Source organism: Coenobita brevimanus, chromosome 21, assembly GCF_032717465.1.
Source record: "Coenobita brevimanus isolate Jiangsu-jjx chromosome 21, ASM3271746v2, whole genome shotgun sequence".
Lineage (NCBI taxonomy): Eukaryota > Metazoa > Arthropoda > Malacostraca > Decapoda > Coenobitidae > Coenobita > Coenobita brevimanus.
This window is the reverse complement of record NC_136974.1, coordinates 20,916,842-20,933,063: the sequence shown is the minus strand read 5'-3', so window position 1 is coordinate 20,933,063 and position 16,222 is coordinate 20,916,842.

The following is a 16,222-nucleotide window of genomic DNA, read 5'->3' as shown; positions in this document are numbered from 1 at the left end:
AGTAGATGGAAAGTTGTTGAATGCTGTGAAGAGTATGTATGATGGTGCTATGGCTGCAGTGCGTGTGGATAGTGAAATGAGTGAGTTTTTCTATTAGAAGGTTGGGTTGGAACAGGGATGTCATGTCTCCATGGTTGTTCAATCCGTATATGGATGGCGTTATAAAAGATATACAATGTAGGGCAGTGGATGTTGGAGTGGCCCTAATGAGTGAGGGCAGTGTTTGGAAACTCCCTGTACTGTTGTTTGCAGATGATAATGTATTGTTAAGTGAAGACGAAGGGGAGCTAAAGGCTTGGTGGATGAGTCTAGGAGAGTGTGTAAGAAACGGAATTTTAAGGTGAATGTAAGGAAGAGTAAAGTTATGGTCTTTAAGAGAGATGAAGTCAGTGAATGTTCAGTGAGGTTGGATGATGAGGAAAAGGAAAATGTGTGTACATTTATGTACTTGGGGAGTGTGATAAGTAAGGATGGAAGTTTGGACGGTGAAGTGCTTGAAAGGGTACAACAAGGAAGAATGGTTGCTGGTTCGTTGAAGGCAATGATGAACATGGAAGTGAGCATTGAAGTGAAAAAGTTATTACATAACAGTATTGTGATACCAACTCTGGCGTATGGGAGTGAAACTTGGACGTTGCTGGAGGGACACAAGAGTGAGGGCATTGGAATCGAGTTATTTGAGGGGAGCCCGTGGAGTTGCATAGAAAGACAGACTGACAAATGAGGATGTGAAGGAGTGTTGTTGTGTGGATGTGGATGTGATAGGATGCATTAGGAGAAACACACTGAGGTGGTTTGGCGATGTGGAGAGGATGGAGAGCGAGAGACTGACAAGGGGAGTGTGATTTGAGTGAGGTGCAGGGGGAGAGAGGGAGGGGAAGGCCAAGGATGAGATGGAGGGATGGAGTGGAAAGGTACATGAGAGAAGAGTGTGAATTGGGAGCAGGGCAGTGAAATGGCGGGGAACAGGGTGACGTGGAGACGATTTGTTTGTGGCCACCCCGTATAAGGGATTAAGGCATCTGACAATAGATAGATAGATAGACAGATTGCTTACAGTAGTTTATAGCTCTTGTTTCCCATTTGGCATTACCACTCGTTAACTTCTTTAATCCACGCCGGGCATGGGTTTACCTATCCACATCCCAGAACCGGGTAATTTTCAGGATAATCGCTTTTCCCCCAAATATTGTTTTTTTTTTTCATTACAAATCAATCACAAATGAAAAAAACAAAACAAAAAATGCGCACTTATTCTCTGTTGGCGATTTGGAGGTGGTGATGTGGTGTGAGGGAGCCGGTGTGTGGCAGCTGGGCTGAGCATGTTCAAGGTCAAGATGGTGTGTTGGCGGTATTACTGGAGGGAGGAGGGATGATTACCTCATGCCAAAATAAGTGTTCAGTGTGTCTTTGTTTCTCTCACTAATTCACAATGCCGTATGAACACAGTATTACATTTAATATAGCAAAAAACACAAGAAAGTAACTAAGAAAGATTGGCTTATTTTATGTTTTCCATGATACTTATTTTCTAAAAAATTTATGTCAATTTATTTATTCACTATTATTTACACACTATTTACACATTATTTCATTGTTTTTAGTAACTCTTGACAATATGATACTCCCTAAAGTCTGGCTGTGGTCTGTATAAATGTACTCAAGCACCCATACACTTTCCCCCACACCCATCAGGGCCCCCTGGTAGCCCTCACCACTACCCCACCCCACCCCATCCCTCCCAACCCCTACCCCAACCCTGAACCAGTATCAGCTGGTTCCAAGGCCACACTCTCCCTACACTGGCCTCCCACCACACTCCACCACCCTCCACCACAGCCCTCATCACTGCTGGGCTGCCATACCCAACCACCCCACCCACACCCCCACCCCCTCTGCCAGCCAGCCAGCATTACCCTGTGCACCACCCATGCCGGGACAATGCTCCGAGTCCATATGGCATGCTACTAAGTTCAAACATGCCCTTGAAAAAGTAAAACGTCATATGACGTGGACTGTAGGCCTCTGCCAACATGTCATATGATGTGGACCGGTGCCTAGGGGTAAACAATGAAATGGACATTTTGAATTACCTTACAACCTTCAAAATTCCTAAATTTTAATTTTAATTTAAATGACTGTGGGGAAGGTTTTGAACCTTTCCTCCTGTGTTGTTAAACTGCTCGGATTATAGTGTTGTCCCCACAGTCAGTAACCCTCCTCATACACACTCAAATTAGCCAGAGCCCAGATGCAGTTGGTTCTTTAATTTTCCATTGGACGAACCATGGCTTCTACAGCGTAGAATTTTGTCCCTCTTACTTTCTACATAGATTGTGAATTTCATAAGGACAGCCTCTACGCCTTGATGTAGCCAATGAATACTGTCAGCCTTAACCCGCTGCGTGCCAGTGTCCATTTTAAAACGGTCTGACATAATTCCGTGGCCAGTGCCAGTGCCATTTTAAAATGGTTTAAAATAAAAAACTTCACTGTGAATGCATTTTTCAAGATTCGCGGGGAAAAATTGGCAGGCATGTAAGGTAACTGTTCCTCTACCATCCCCCAGGCTGTCAAGGCCATACACTCACTCGCTTCCTCCCTCACGCTAGCTCTGCCTCACTCTGCCTGTGTGCTTCACCCAGTGCTGTAGATAATGAAGGCATTTTGTAAATATTTTCATGTAAGTTGTAATTATTTTCTTGTAAGCATAAAGACTATATAGTGAAGTCAAATTGTAAATACCTTCTTATAAGTGCCAGGACTGTACACAGTGAAGTCAGGTTTTACCTTTCTTCAAGTAAGTGTAAGATAATGCATTCACAGTGAGAAAGACATGCAAATTGTGATAGATGTTGAAGTAATAAGTAATCAGAATAGTGTACTGAACATTGCTATACCTTCCCAGCATAAATACCTGAGTATACCTTACATAGAAAACGGCTTTCTCTCACGTACATGGTGAGCATGAGAGAGTGGCTATATCTGTACACGAGTATGCAGGACTCAACGAAACTCATTTCCGAGCCTCGGTGAGCATTTTAATGGCGAAATTCGTTGTTTCCACATCAAAATCTATCATTTTAGCCAAAAAAAAAAAGGTCGGAAAATGACCGGCACTGGGGTGACCCATAACGCTAAAAATTGCATGCATGTGGTGGGTTAAAGATTGCCTGGAAGGGTTTGGCATTAAATGGGATAAAATCTCTGCTGCTGCATATTCTTAGCAACTTCCGACTTAGAGCCTTGCTGACTAATTTATATGTGCCATAACTAACTGATGCACCAACAGATACATTTCTAGGCTCGAGGAGAGTTAAGGCTACAGAGGAGTTACACAACCCTTCAATAGCTCCAATAACTGCAATAATATTCTCAACGATGTCATTAACTTCCACATCCTCATAAGTATCATTTCCTCCCAGAAAAAGGAGTGTATTAAGGTGTTGCCAGTCCAGAGCAGCATTTAGTTGTTCATCACTTGTAAAGGAACTCGTTTTTCCTCCCAGAGCCCGGTATATAGGTATTTCTATTTCAGGCACGTCCACTACGCATGGAGTCAAACTATACCTCACGGAAGCAACCTTGAACCTGCTTAAAGCCTCACATCTCATGCAGAGCACCAAAATGTCAGAAATTGTTTCTGAGGGTATTCATCTAGCAAACACCAAATGTTAGATTTAGGTAATAGGAGTCTCTTAAAATGAGTGGGATATAACTAACACACTAGCTCACCCATTATTATCTCCTTACATCCTAATCAGTTCCCCTCGATTTGGCCAATTCCTAAAGGAAACTTAGCTTGAAAAGTTGGAATGACAGATAATGATGAGCTTGTAGTCTTGGTTGGGTTGTGTGGGTCTATCCAAACATCATGGAGCAGTTACCTTAAGACTATGAATTACTTCACGAAATTTACAGGGAAGGTCTAATTTAACAAGTTAATCTTATTTTTAAATTAAACTAAGCCAAATATTCATTTTATCTACATCATGATACATAAGACCTTCTTCCGTTTTTCGTCACCACACCACGCATAAGCAGTCAGGTAGATGGAACATTTCTATCATTATAAGTTTTTATACATGCGTTTACATTTTATTTGTTCATAAAAAAGTAAATGCAGTAACATTTAACTTATTCACAATAAAAATTATTAACCAGAAAACTAGAGCAAATCTCTGGGTTATTAAACATCTTTGAACCAGCATTACACACTCTCTGGCACATTCCTCTGCCTTTAACAGGGACAATTGTATTAAAAGGTGTGCATATACCGCGACACACAGGTTATCTCCCTCTGGTGGAAATAGTTTACTCAATATACATCTATCTATCTATCTATTGCCAGATGCCTGAATCCCATACGGGGTGGCCACAAACAAATCGCCTCCACGTCGCCCTGTCTCCTGCCATTTCACCGCCCTGCTCCCAACTCACACACCCCCTCTCTCATATAACTCTCCACTCCATCCCTCCATCTCATCCTTGGCCTCCCCCTCACCCGCTCCCTTTCCACCTCACTCACATACACTCTCCTCATCAGTCTGTCACTCCATCCTCTTCACATGACCAAACCACCTCAGTGTGTTTCTCCTAACGCTTTCTATCACATGCACATCTACACCACAACACTCTTTCACATCCTCATTTGTCAATCTGTCTCTCCATGTGACTCCACATGCTCCTCTCAAATAACTCATTTCCACAGCTCCCACTCATGACTCGTGTCCCTCCAACAACGTCCGGGCTTCACTTCAATATGTTAGAACTGGTATCATAATACTGTCATGTAGTAAGTTTCTCACTTCCATGCTCACTTCCCTGTTTCTTATCACTGCTTTCAAGGAATCAGCAACCTTTCTTCCTTGCTGTACTCTTCCAAGCATTTCACCCTCCAAACTTCCATCCTTACTCATCACACTGGCCAAGCACGTAAACGTACTCACATTTTCCATTTCCTCATCATCCAACCTCACTCTACATTCACTGACTTCACATCTCTCGAAGACCATAACTTTTCTCTTCCCTATATTCACCTTTAGATTCCATTTCTTACACACTCTCCCAAGCTCATCTACCAGGCCTTGCAGCCTCCTTTCGTCATCACTTGACAACACAGTCTCATCTGCAAACAACAGTACAGGGAGTTTCCAAACACTGCCCTCTCTCACTAGGGCCGCTTCAACATCCACTGCTCTACCTTGTATGTCTCTGATAACCCCACCCATGTACAAATTGAACAACCATGGAGACATGACACATCCCTGTTTCAACACAACCCTCAAAGAGAAAAATTCACTTAGTTCACTATCTACAACGCACAGCAGCCTTAGCACCCTCATACATACTCTTCACCGCATTCAGCAACTTCCCATCTACTCCATATATTCTTAATACTTTCCACAATTCTTGTCATATGCTTTCTCCAAATCCATGAAGGCCGCATACAATTTCTTTCCCCTCTCTAGAAACTTTTCCACTAATGATCTACAGAACCTCTTCCCTTCCTAAAACCTCCCTGTTCTTCTCCAACTAATTCCTATGTTATTTCCCTAACTCTGTCAATAAGTATCCTACTATATACTTTTCCTATTACACTAAGACAAATGCCCCTGTGATTACCACACACTTCTTTTTCCCCTTTTCCTTTGTACAAGGGAATAATTATACCTGACTTCCAATCCTCTGGGACTCTTCCTTCCTCCCAGGCCAATCTTCACCTCTTTCACATCCATTCTACTACTATCTCTCCCCCATGCTTCAGCATTTCTCTACACACTCCATCAATTCCTGGGGCTTTCCCCATTTTGACTTTCTTCATTTCGTCCACAACTTCCATCCTACTGATTTCTTCCTGTCTTCTTACCTCCCTTGTGCTCCCAGCGATTCCCCAGGCACTTATACTCGCATTACTTTCATTCTCCAGCTTCAGTATATATATATATATATATATATATATATATATATATATATATATATACAAATCATATGAGTGTAATAATAAAATGATTGAATTAAACCGAAGTACCAAAGCTTCATCTCATTCACGCAATATCTAAGTTATGATTTGGCTAGTCATAATGCCCAACTGGTAATTTATGCCACTGCACTATCGGTAATTTATGCCACTGGACAGCACTAATACCTGAACTTTACTCATTTTTTGTAGGGTACTTATAACTTTTCACCATTTTCTTTTTTGAGGGGGATAAGGGAAGTGCATTGAATAATTGCGAATAACTGCCCTTGCAACCAATCAGTGACTGCCATCACCAGCATCCATTATTTCAATTTGTCCTCCGTTTTACGTAGGTAGCTATGCAATCTTTGTCCTCATCCCGAATTTTTCATGGTTGGGGTGGGAAGTGAGCACAGTTCTCAGGCCCCACTGATTTACGGCTTACCATAGTTCATATTCCCTGTTACCTGTCGTAGATCTTTAACAGTAAGTCATCCCAACTCTGGATGGCACCCCACTCCAGCTGAAGGCTTCCCATTACTAACACCAGAACTTCCCAATTCTGAAAAGTGTCCAATATTTCCCAATCCCACTTCCCCTACCAGTCATATGTCTCATTTAACCTCTAATCATGGGCCCATGATCTGGAGTTCCTACAGCATCCCTTCCACCACTGTAATAAACACAAATTACCAAACATTCCATATTATTCCAGTCTCAGTAGTCCCTTTTAGTAATAACTCACTTTCCTCCCTGTCTGTTTCCATAATATTCAGTTTTTATACTTCTTGCTCTGAATATCCACTTCCCTGTCTCTCCAGTCCACAAAAATCTTTCTCTGTAATCATTCATAATCTTTGCTCTTGTTCACGAGTATCTTCTCCATAAAACAGCCCAAACTTTTCATAGTTTGTCTCACCCACAATCCCTTTTGCCCACATAGCGAGGTGATAATGTAATTATCTGCATGTATGCGTGTGTGTGTGTGTGTGTGTGTGTGTGTGTGTGTGTGTGTGTGTATTCCCAAAATTTCTCAGAATGAAGTGGGCAAATACTGTTCAAACTTGTAGGCAGTTCCCCGGAGTATACGATCTGTTTGCTAATAATTTTGCCAAAGCTGCATATGATATGCCTCCAATTATCAGAGGATTAAACAAGAAAAAAAGTACCATCTATTTTTTTCTTTTAGCTTGACATTATTCGCCATTTTCTAATGTATCGTCAACAAAGAGAAGGGATATTCAAAGGGTATCTATTAGAAATTCTTCAAAAGCTTGGTATAATCAATGACCTTCACCAACATAATACCCCAGACTTCAGGCTTCTGTATGGTAGAATGATTTTTACCTTATTATAAGTAAACAACGAAATCTAACGACTTTTCGATTTTGGTGAGGCTGCGATGATATCTTTCGATTGCCAGAGGATTACTGATTTTGTGTTTTAGTGAAGGGAGATACATTTTTTTAGGGCGATTTTTTTTTCCTCATGTTTCACCCTACATCCTGCATCCTCCCATCGTCTGAACTTCTTTTAGCGTTTCTTTCAATAGCACCCAAGCGATATAATCTTGAGAATGACCCATTCTCCACAGTGAGTCTTCTCCCTATAGACCGGGAGCTAGCTTGAATTCAATTACACTATTGCGTACAAAAGGTCTGATGATGGCAATCCATAGATACTGTATTAGAAGAGTAACAAAGAAAACTTATTTCTTGAGTTTCACATTCCTGGCAGTAAGGAGTGGGGCACCCCCTAATTCACCCAAATTTCGCTTTCAGTTACACTTTTGCGTACAAGTCTGAAACTTATGATACCAGTAATTGTCAGCGATTCAAAATATACAACTCAAGAAAATAAATTATTATTTAAGAAGGGCCCTTTCAAAGGGGCCAACAAGGGGTTCAATTACACTTTTGCATGCAAAAAAATCACTTTGCTATTCTCGTCTCATTATATGTATTTGAAACAAAAATAAGGCTCATTCCTGGCATCTTCAGGTAAGAAGGGGTCTTCTGAATTGTCACATGAACGTTTTGGTTGAAAAACATTACCATTTCAAGATTTACTGTTATTTCAGTTACCAAGGAATAAATTTTTACTTAGAACGTTTTTTGTATCACCCATAGTTCTCATAATATGCGTTTTTACGATTTTGGTGAGTTGCCTGAACAAGGTAAATGACAAAATATAATGGTATTTATTTGCACATGAAACATATATATATATATATATATATATATATATATATATATATATATATATATATATATATATATATATATATATATATATATATATATATATATATATATATATATATATATATACTGTGTTATTAGTTTTTTTTTTTTTAATACTAAACATTAGGTTAGACAACAAATCAATATTAGTACGTTGGTGAAATGATGAAATATATAATATGTACTCTAAATCTAAATACATTAACTTAATAGCTGCTAGTAAAGAAAAAAAAAAAACTGGCATAATTATTGCCATTCAACTAGGTATTTCCCTTTTATCTGTTAAGAGAAATTTCTTAAAATATTGATAACATATGATAATCGACCAGCAAAAATTGTATTGAAAGACACAACAAATATTTCAAGAAATATTTCAACTGAAAAATATTATTTCAACAAATATTTCAACTGAATAATAATTCAAGTAATTATGGTGAATGGATACATTCTGATAGTATTCATGAATATAGTCAGCTAAATGTTAGACATCTTTGATTATTTATGAGCAGTTTTTTTTAAATTATTGTTTCTTCTATCTAATCTAATTTTTTGTGATAATCAACAAAGCACATTTATCTGTTCTTCAGACACAAGAAAACATTATACTTTGAGCTTTTGAAACCCGAGACCTCTTTTGCACACAGAGTACAACAGCTCCATGCTTGTTTCTCTTATCCAGCTGTCATAGTCCAGTGATCAACACTGTCAAACCGGATGACCAGTGATGGGGTAGAGCAAATAGCTAAAGGGTTAAGTAACATAAAGAGTCATTAATCCTCAATTAAACATTTAAACTTAGCAAAATTTTATTGTAATGCACAGATCAGAGGTACTGAATCATTATACTGGCTTGAAAGTGATTATTTAATGGGTGGGTCTCCGATGTCCATTGCCATCAGCTTGATTGCATCAGGCTAATCCATATCACTATCATCACTATTCTCTTCAGTATAGTAATCTTCATCATCTTCTTCTCTGTCATCAGCATTTTGAACTCTTTTAGGAACAACAGAATCTGGCATCTGTGGCCCTTCAAATCACATGATATTATAGGAATTGTTTACCAGTTCCCATCCGAAGGCTGGGTGCTTTGATACACTGTTGGTACAAGCTGTATTCCACATTCTTGCCACAAAGTTTATTCTGGCAATTTTCTGCTTGACAACAGCCGCACAAGGTGGGATGCCACTAGCGTCTATCCCCTCCAATCTTTGGAATGACTCATACAATCTGCTTGGTGCTTTACAGATTCTGAATGCATTCGTGAATCTGGTCCCCCAAGTAGAACACCAAAGAAGGTCTCTACCAAATCTGGAGGTGTTGCTTTACCTTTTTTCAAAGCATCAATTATCAGTGGATAAGTCAGAGGTTCCTTTTCTGCTTTCTTTATTGCCTGCCGAAATAGCAGTCCATGTGTCACTTGGCCTTCAGGAGATGACTTGAAATCATATACCATCCTGATGGAGGTGTAGTCAGTATGACTGTTATGGATTATTACTCCTGGCCTCTTACATGCTGGGGAATGAAAAGTAATACGATCTGGGAACCGTTTCTTCAGTAACTCCCCAAAATACTGCACCTTGGTAATAGAAGGAATGATTTCTATTTCTGCACATATGTCATTATATCGATCATATATGGAGGTTAGATGATCTGGTCTTTTGCCTTCAATCACCTCTTTTTCAACGTAGTCACATACACATTCAAGAGGAAATGCAACGTTCACAGGCTCTACTGGTATAGGGGAAAGGGATTTCTTCCTTCTTTCAGACTTAACAGCTAGCTGTGCGTGACAGCTATGGTGAAATTTAGCCTCCTTTGCAATCAAATCAACACCTGCAATTTTCACACGAACACTTGTTTTAAGGTGTTTACAACATCTATAATTTTCTGTTGTGCTTGTTTCGTCTGGATTGTGCTAAGATATTCTTTCGTGCCATCTGAACGTGTTTTGATGGTTTTCTCACAGAACAAGCACTTGTCATAAAAAAATACCAGCCGTACTACCCTGGGTTACTAATGAAGGGCGGAGGCTACGCAATGATTTTTTTCCACTGCTTTTTTTTTTTTTTTTTTTTTTTTTAGATGGAGACATTTTTTTTCAATGATCTATCTATCTATCTATAACGCGACGCCCTAATCCCGCAAAGGGTGGCCGCAGACAAAACACCTCCAAGTCGCTCTGTCACCCACCATTTGACTACCTTCCCTCCAACTCACTCCCCCCTCCCTCATATACCTCTCAGCTCCATCCCTCCACCTCATCCTCGGTCTTCTCTTCCCTCTCCCTCCCTCCACCTCACCTACATACACCCTCTTAGTCAGTCTTTCATTCTCCATTCTCTCCACATGTCCAAACCACCTCAGTGTATTTCTCCTAATCTTCTCAACCACATCCACATCCACCCCACAACGTTCTATCACTTCTTCATTCGTCAACCTGTCCCTCCATGTCACTTCACATGCTCCTCTCAAGTAACTCATTTCCACTGCTCTCACTCTTGACTTGTTCCCCTCTTGCAAGGTCCATGCCTCGCTTCCATACGTCAGGGTAGGGATCACAATATTATCATGCAGTGACTTCTTAACTTCCATACTCACCTCCCTATTTCTCATCAGTGCTTTTAGTGAACCAACAACCTTCCTTCCCTGCTGTACCCTTTCACGCACTTCATCCCCCAAAGTTCCATCCTTACTCATCACACTACCCAAGTACTTGAATGCACTCATATTCTCCATATCCTCGCCATCCAACCTCACCGTGCATTCTGTGACTTCGTTCCTCTCAGACACCATAACTTTACTCTTGTTTACATTAACTTTCAGATTCATCTTCCTACACGCTGTCCCAAATTCATTCACCAGACCTTGCAACTCCCATTCATCTTCACTCAACAATACTGTATCATCAACAAACAACAACACCAAAATCTTCCAAATCTCACCCTCATTCATTAGTGCCACTCCCAACATCCACTGCCCTACCTTGCACCTCCTTTACAACCCCATCCATGTATATATTAAACAGCCATGGAGACATAACACAACCCTGTTCCAGTCCCACATTGAGATCAAAGAACTCACTCAGCTCACCATCCACTCGCACCATAGCCCTAGCTCCTTCGTACATACTCTTCACAGCACTCAACAATTTCCCCTCCATATATTCTCAATACCTTCCACATACCTTGTCTATCTGTTCTGTCATAACCTTTCTCCAAGTCCATGAAGGCAGCATACACTCTCTTTCCCTTCTGTAGATACTTCTCCAAGAAACATCTTAGAACAAATATCTGATCTACACACCCTTTTCCCTTCCTAAATCCCCCTTGTTCTTCTCCAACTAGCTCCTCTGTTATATGTCTGACCCTATCAATGAGTATTCTGCCATATATTTTTCCAGTCACACTAAGAAGGCAAATACCCCTATGGTTACCACATACTTCTCTCTCCCCTTTTCCTTTGTATAAAGGAACAATTATACCTGATTTCCAGTCCTCCGGAACCTTTCCCTCTTCCCAAGCCAATCTACACAACTTCCATATCTACTCCACTACAATCTCACCCCCATACCTCAGCATTTCACCACACTCCATCAATTCCTGAGGCCTTTCCCATTTTGATCTTCTTCATTGCTTCCACTTTTTCCGCCCTACTGATCTCTTCCTCTTCCTCTCATCTCTCCTTCTCCCAGTCATTCCCCAACCACTTATACTCGCACTGCTTTCACCCTCTACATTCAACAAATCCTCAAAGTGCTTCTTCCATCTCGTCAATTTCTTTCTCTTCTCCACCAACAATCTATTATTCCTGTCTTTCACTCCCCTACTATTTCCCCTTTCACACTGCCTTACTTTCTTTACCTCCTTCCAAAACAATTTCTTACTCTCCCTCCATTTCACATTCAGATTCCTTCCAAACGCTTCATCCACTTTCTTCTTACTCTCCTTCACCAATCTCTTCACCTCCCTTCTCCTGCTCTCCTCTTCTCCCCTACCTCTACTCGCTAGCCATTCACTATATGCCTTCTTCTTTTGTTCCACAGCTCGTTTCACCTCATCATTCCACCATGCTGTCCCTTGCACACCCTTGCATCTCCTCCTCACTGCACAAACCACCTCACACGCTGCACCTATCTCTTCCGTGAATATCTTACGTCGTCCACCTCTTCCATCTGCTGTAATTCATACCTTCTCAATCTTTCTTCCACTATGCTCTTATTCTCTACCATTTTCTCATTGTCTTGAAATTTCTCCACTCTTCTCACAGGAGCCGTTTCCTCCTGTCTTCCCCTTTGTCTCTTAAACCATTTTCTTTGCAGCCTTACCTTGGCCATCACTAAGTGATGGTCCGAGAGTCCATTCCCCCACCCTCTTCACACTCTTACATCCACCACTTGTCTTTTCATTCGCTCATCCATACACACATAGTCTATCATTGCCTTTCGTTCAACAAGTTCACCATCAATGATACAGCCGTAAAATTTTGTAACATTTGCTGTGATAGTCATCTGTACCAGCAGGATTATCTGGCAATGCTTCTATTATATCCGGATATTTCGAACTCGTAAAGTTCTTACATGCACGCCTAGCTTCACCTGCTTTATGAACAACGTTCCATTTCTCCTGCTGCCATGCCAAAAGAGTTGACTTTTCTGATGGTATCACATGTATTATACACTTCGTTGGATTGGCCTGGGGGGTAGAATCTTCTCTTGAAAACGAGAAAAGTAATTTTTAGAACATTTCCTAGGTCATATATGGGACAGATGGTGGAGAAAATGAACACAGTAATACAGGCCTATATTCAGGAACATGAGTGTTACAAAGTCCTTACGTTTGTTTGCTTCAGTCATTCCACATGAGGAATGTGCGGGTTCGTACATGTTGACAGCCATTTATTCCGATCCCTACTACTGGTTAATGATTTTCTATGTACAATAAATTCTTCGCGGAAATTCTTAGTTTGTGGAAATCTAGCAGACCTTTCAATCAACAATGCATCTGAAAAAGATTGAGCGCAATGAATCAGTTGTAGGTTGTAACAGGAAGGACAACATACCATACACTTGAAACACAGTGTGAACATTATGTGACCATACAGTACTGACATTATAGACCACAGCTAAGGCCTTTGTAAGGGCTATGCAGGTATATGTTTACCATGTCACTCATTCGCACTGTACTAAGACCCATAGGCATTTCATAGACTTATTGTGAAAGAATCAGTTAACACTATTAACAAAGCATTTCCTTCCACATTTATTTCACATAATGTAATGACAGTAGACACAAGAGGCAGGCCCCTTCTTATCTGAAACTGCCAGGAATGAGCCTTTCTTGCGCATGATTTTTGTTTCAAATACATATAATGAGACAAGAATAACAAAGTGATTTTTTTGTACACAAAAGTGTAACTGAACCCCGTTTTGGCCACTTAAAAGGGCCCTTCCTAAATAAGAACGCCAGACGATTTCTTTTCTTGAGTTGTATATTTTGAATCACTGATAATTACTGGTATCATAGGACAAATTTCAGACGTGTACACAAAAGTGTAATTGAGGGTGAAATTTGGGGGGGCTGGGGAGAGCCCCACCCCTTAATGCTAGGACTGCGAAACTCAAGAAATGAGTTTTCTTTATTACACTACTAATATCTATGGATTGCCATCATCAGACCTTTTGTACGCAATAGTGTAACTGATTTCAAGCTAGCCCCCTAACTGCTAGTCCTCTTGTCTCCCTCATTTGCATCCCTTCGTATCGTTTATTTCTTTCAATACGCCTTCCACACGTCTAAAACCATAAAGTACTGCAACGGAATCACTTGTGGTGTCTTTTCTCCATTTCAGTTATTTATTTCGTACCTTGCCCCTGTTTCTATGAAATTTATCATTTTTTTTAGCTTTTATTCCACTAATTTCCCAATGCGCAAAATCCTAAGACAGTCAACTGTATCACGCGTACAGTAGCCTATAATCGCCATTCCAGTCTTTCAGCCTCTTTCCTTCAATCACCAATGGTCCAATATTTTTTTTCCAGCATTTCGTTAGTAGTGCCTCATTTCCGGGTACATAACACATTTCGTTTTGTCTCACCAAAATCCCTTTATGAAATTTTTTAAAATCTGCTATTAATCATCTTGTTTTTGGATTTCTTCTATTGTTATCCGAAATACCGATGGCTTAAAAATTTTATTTAATTGCTATCACAGTTTTATTAACATCCCAACTGGTGTAATTAACTCTCTGCAACTTCCCTCCCGCCTCTCTGAAACATTTGTACTAAAACATTATGATCATCGAATATTTTTTTCTGAAGTAGTTGTCATACTTATCATTTTCTATTTCGTTTAAATAGGGAATGAACAGGATCTACGGACAGGAAAAGGCTTCCACAACGTTAATTTGTCAGCACAGTACATGGCAATAACATCTCCCATTTTAAATAGCAGTTTTGAGAGTCATTATTTTTACATTTGCTGTTGACCTGGAAGATTGCATCACCTGGAATCGAAAGGTGTTGTTCACTGTCTACTCATCATAAGTAAGTGAATCGGTAAATATATCCGCAGTTGTATTCCGTCCACACATCTTTTAATACTTTAGGTTTTTGGCTTAACCCAAAAAGGATACGTTTCCCTGAAGGAGAATAAAATAAATAGTTCGCTAAATAATTATTTCTCACTTCTTAAGAGGTAGAGACCATGTATGTCAACAGCTGAGGAAGGAGCGTTTAGTCCAACATACGCATTACTTTCACTCATTATTGTCCTTATAATTTTTTATCCGTCCCATACCTTTGTTTCTAATTATTTCTCTTACATTATCGTATCCAGCCATAATTTTCGTGGCCCATCACGTTTCCACATCTTCCTACTCTCAGTATCACTGATCTATATCTTTCGTGCGTTCTGTGCATGGTAATGTTAATCATTACGATATAATAATAGTAATAATATTAATGATAATAGTAATAATAATAGTAATAATAATAATAATAATAATAATAATTATTATTATTATTATTATTATTATTATTATTATTATTATTGTCGTTGTTGTTGTTTTTTTTTTGCTGTTATTATTATTATTAGTAGTAGTAGTAGTAGTAGTAGTATTACTATTATTATTGTTGTTGTTGTTCTTTTTATTCTTTTTATTATTATTATTATTATTATTATTAGTTGTTGTTGTTTTTATTATTATTATTATTAATATTATTATTAATATTACTGTTATTATTATTAAACCACAATAATACCAATGACCGACTTCCTCTTTTACAATTCATATTACCAATGCAAATTACGTCCTAATCTACAAAAGCTACAAAAGCCATTCCAGATTTACCATAATTCGTTGGGTAGTGAAGGTTGCTTTTGCAACGCCACTTTATTTAATTCTGAGTGTAAATTGTCACATGAATTTTACTGTACTTGAAAAGTGAGAATTCTGTTGCGTCAGAGCTTGCTCTCTCTCTCTCTCTCTCTCTCTCTCTCTCTCTCTCTCTCTCTCTCTCTCTCTCTCTCTCGTGAGTTTTCTATTGCGTAAGAGCTTATTAGTTGCTCTCTCTCTCTCTCTCTCTCTCTCTCTCTCTCTCTCTCTCTCTCTCTCTCTCTCTCTCTCATGTGGCGTAGATACAACCTATCTCAGCAGCCTTCTCATTAACTAATTCCAGTTCCGACGACCAAAATTATTTGACCTAATGTAACTTTTGGCTCTTTTTTTTTTTTTTTTTTTTTTGCTTAGATAGTGTTTGCACATTAATGTTTTACGGTGTTATATGCAAATCATGCTCATTACGTAGCATCCTTTTCTATTAAAATAATCATTGGTAGTTACGACAGCCGACGACTTGGAACACGCACCGGTGTCATAAACTTTTCTGGTTAATGTTCGTACAAAATATTCTCCCGACCTCGTACTGCATTTTATTTCACAAGTCCTCGTTCTGTCTACTAACATTTGGGATCGTCTGAAAAGGAATCTACAATGTAATCCCAAGCTTAACACGTTC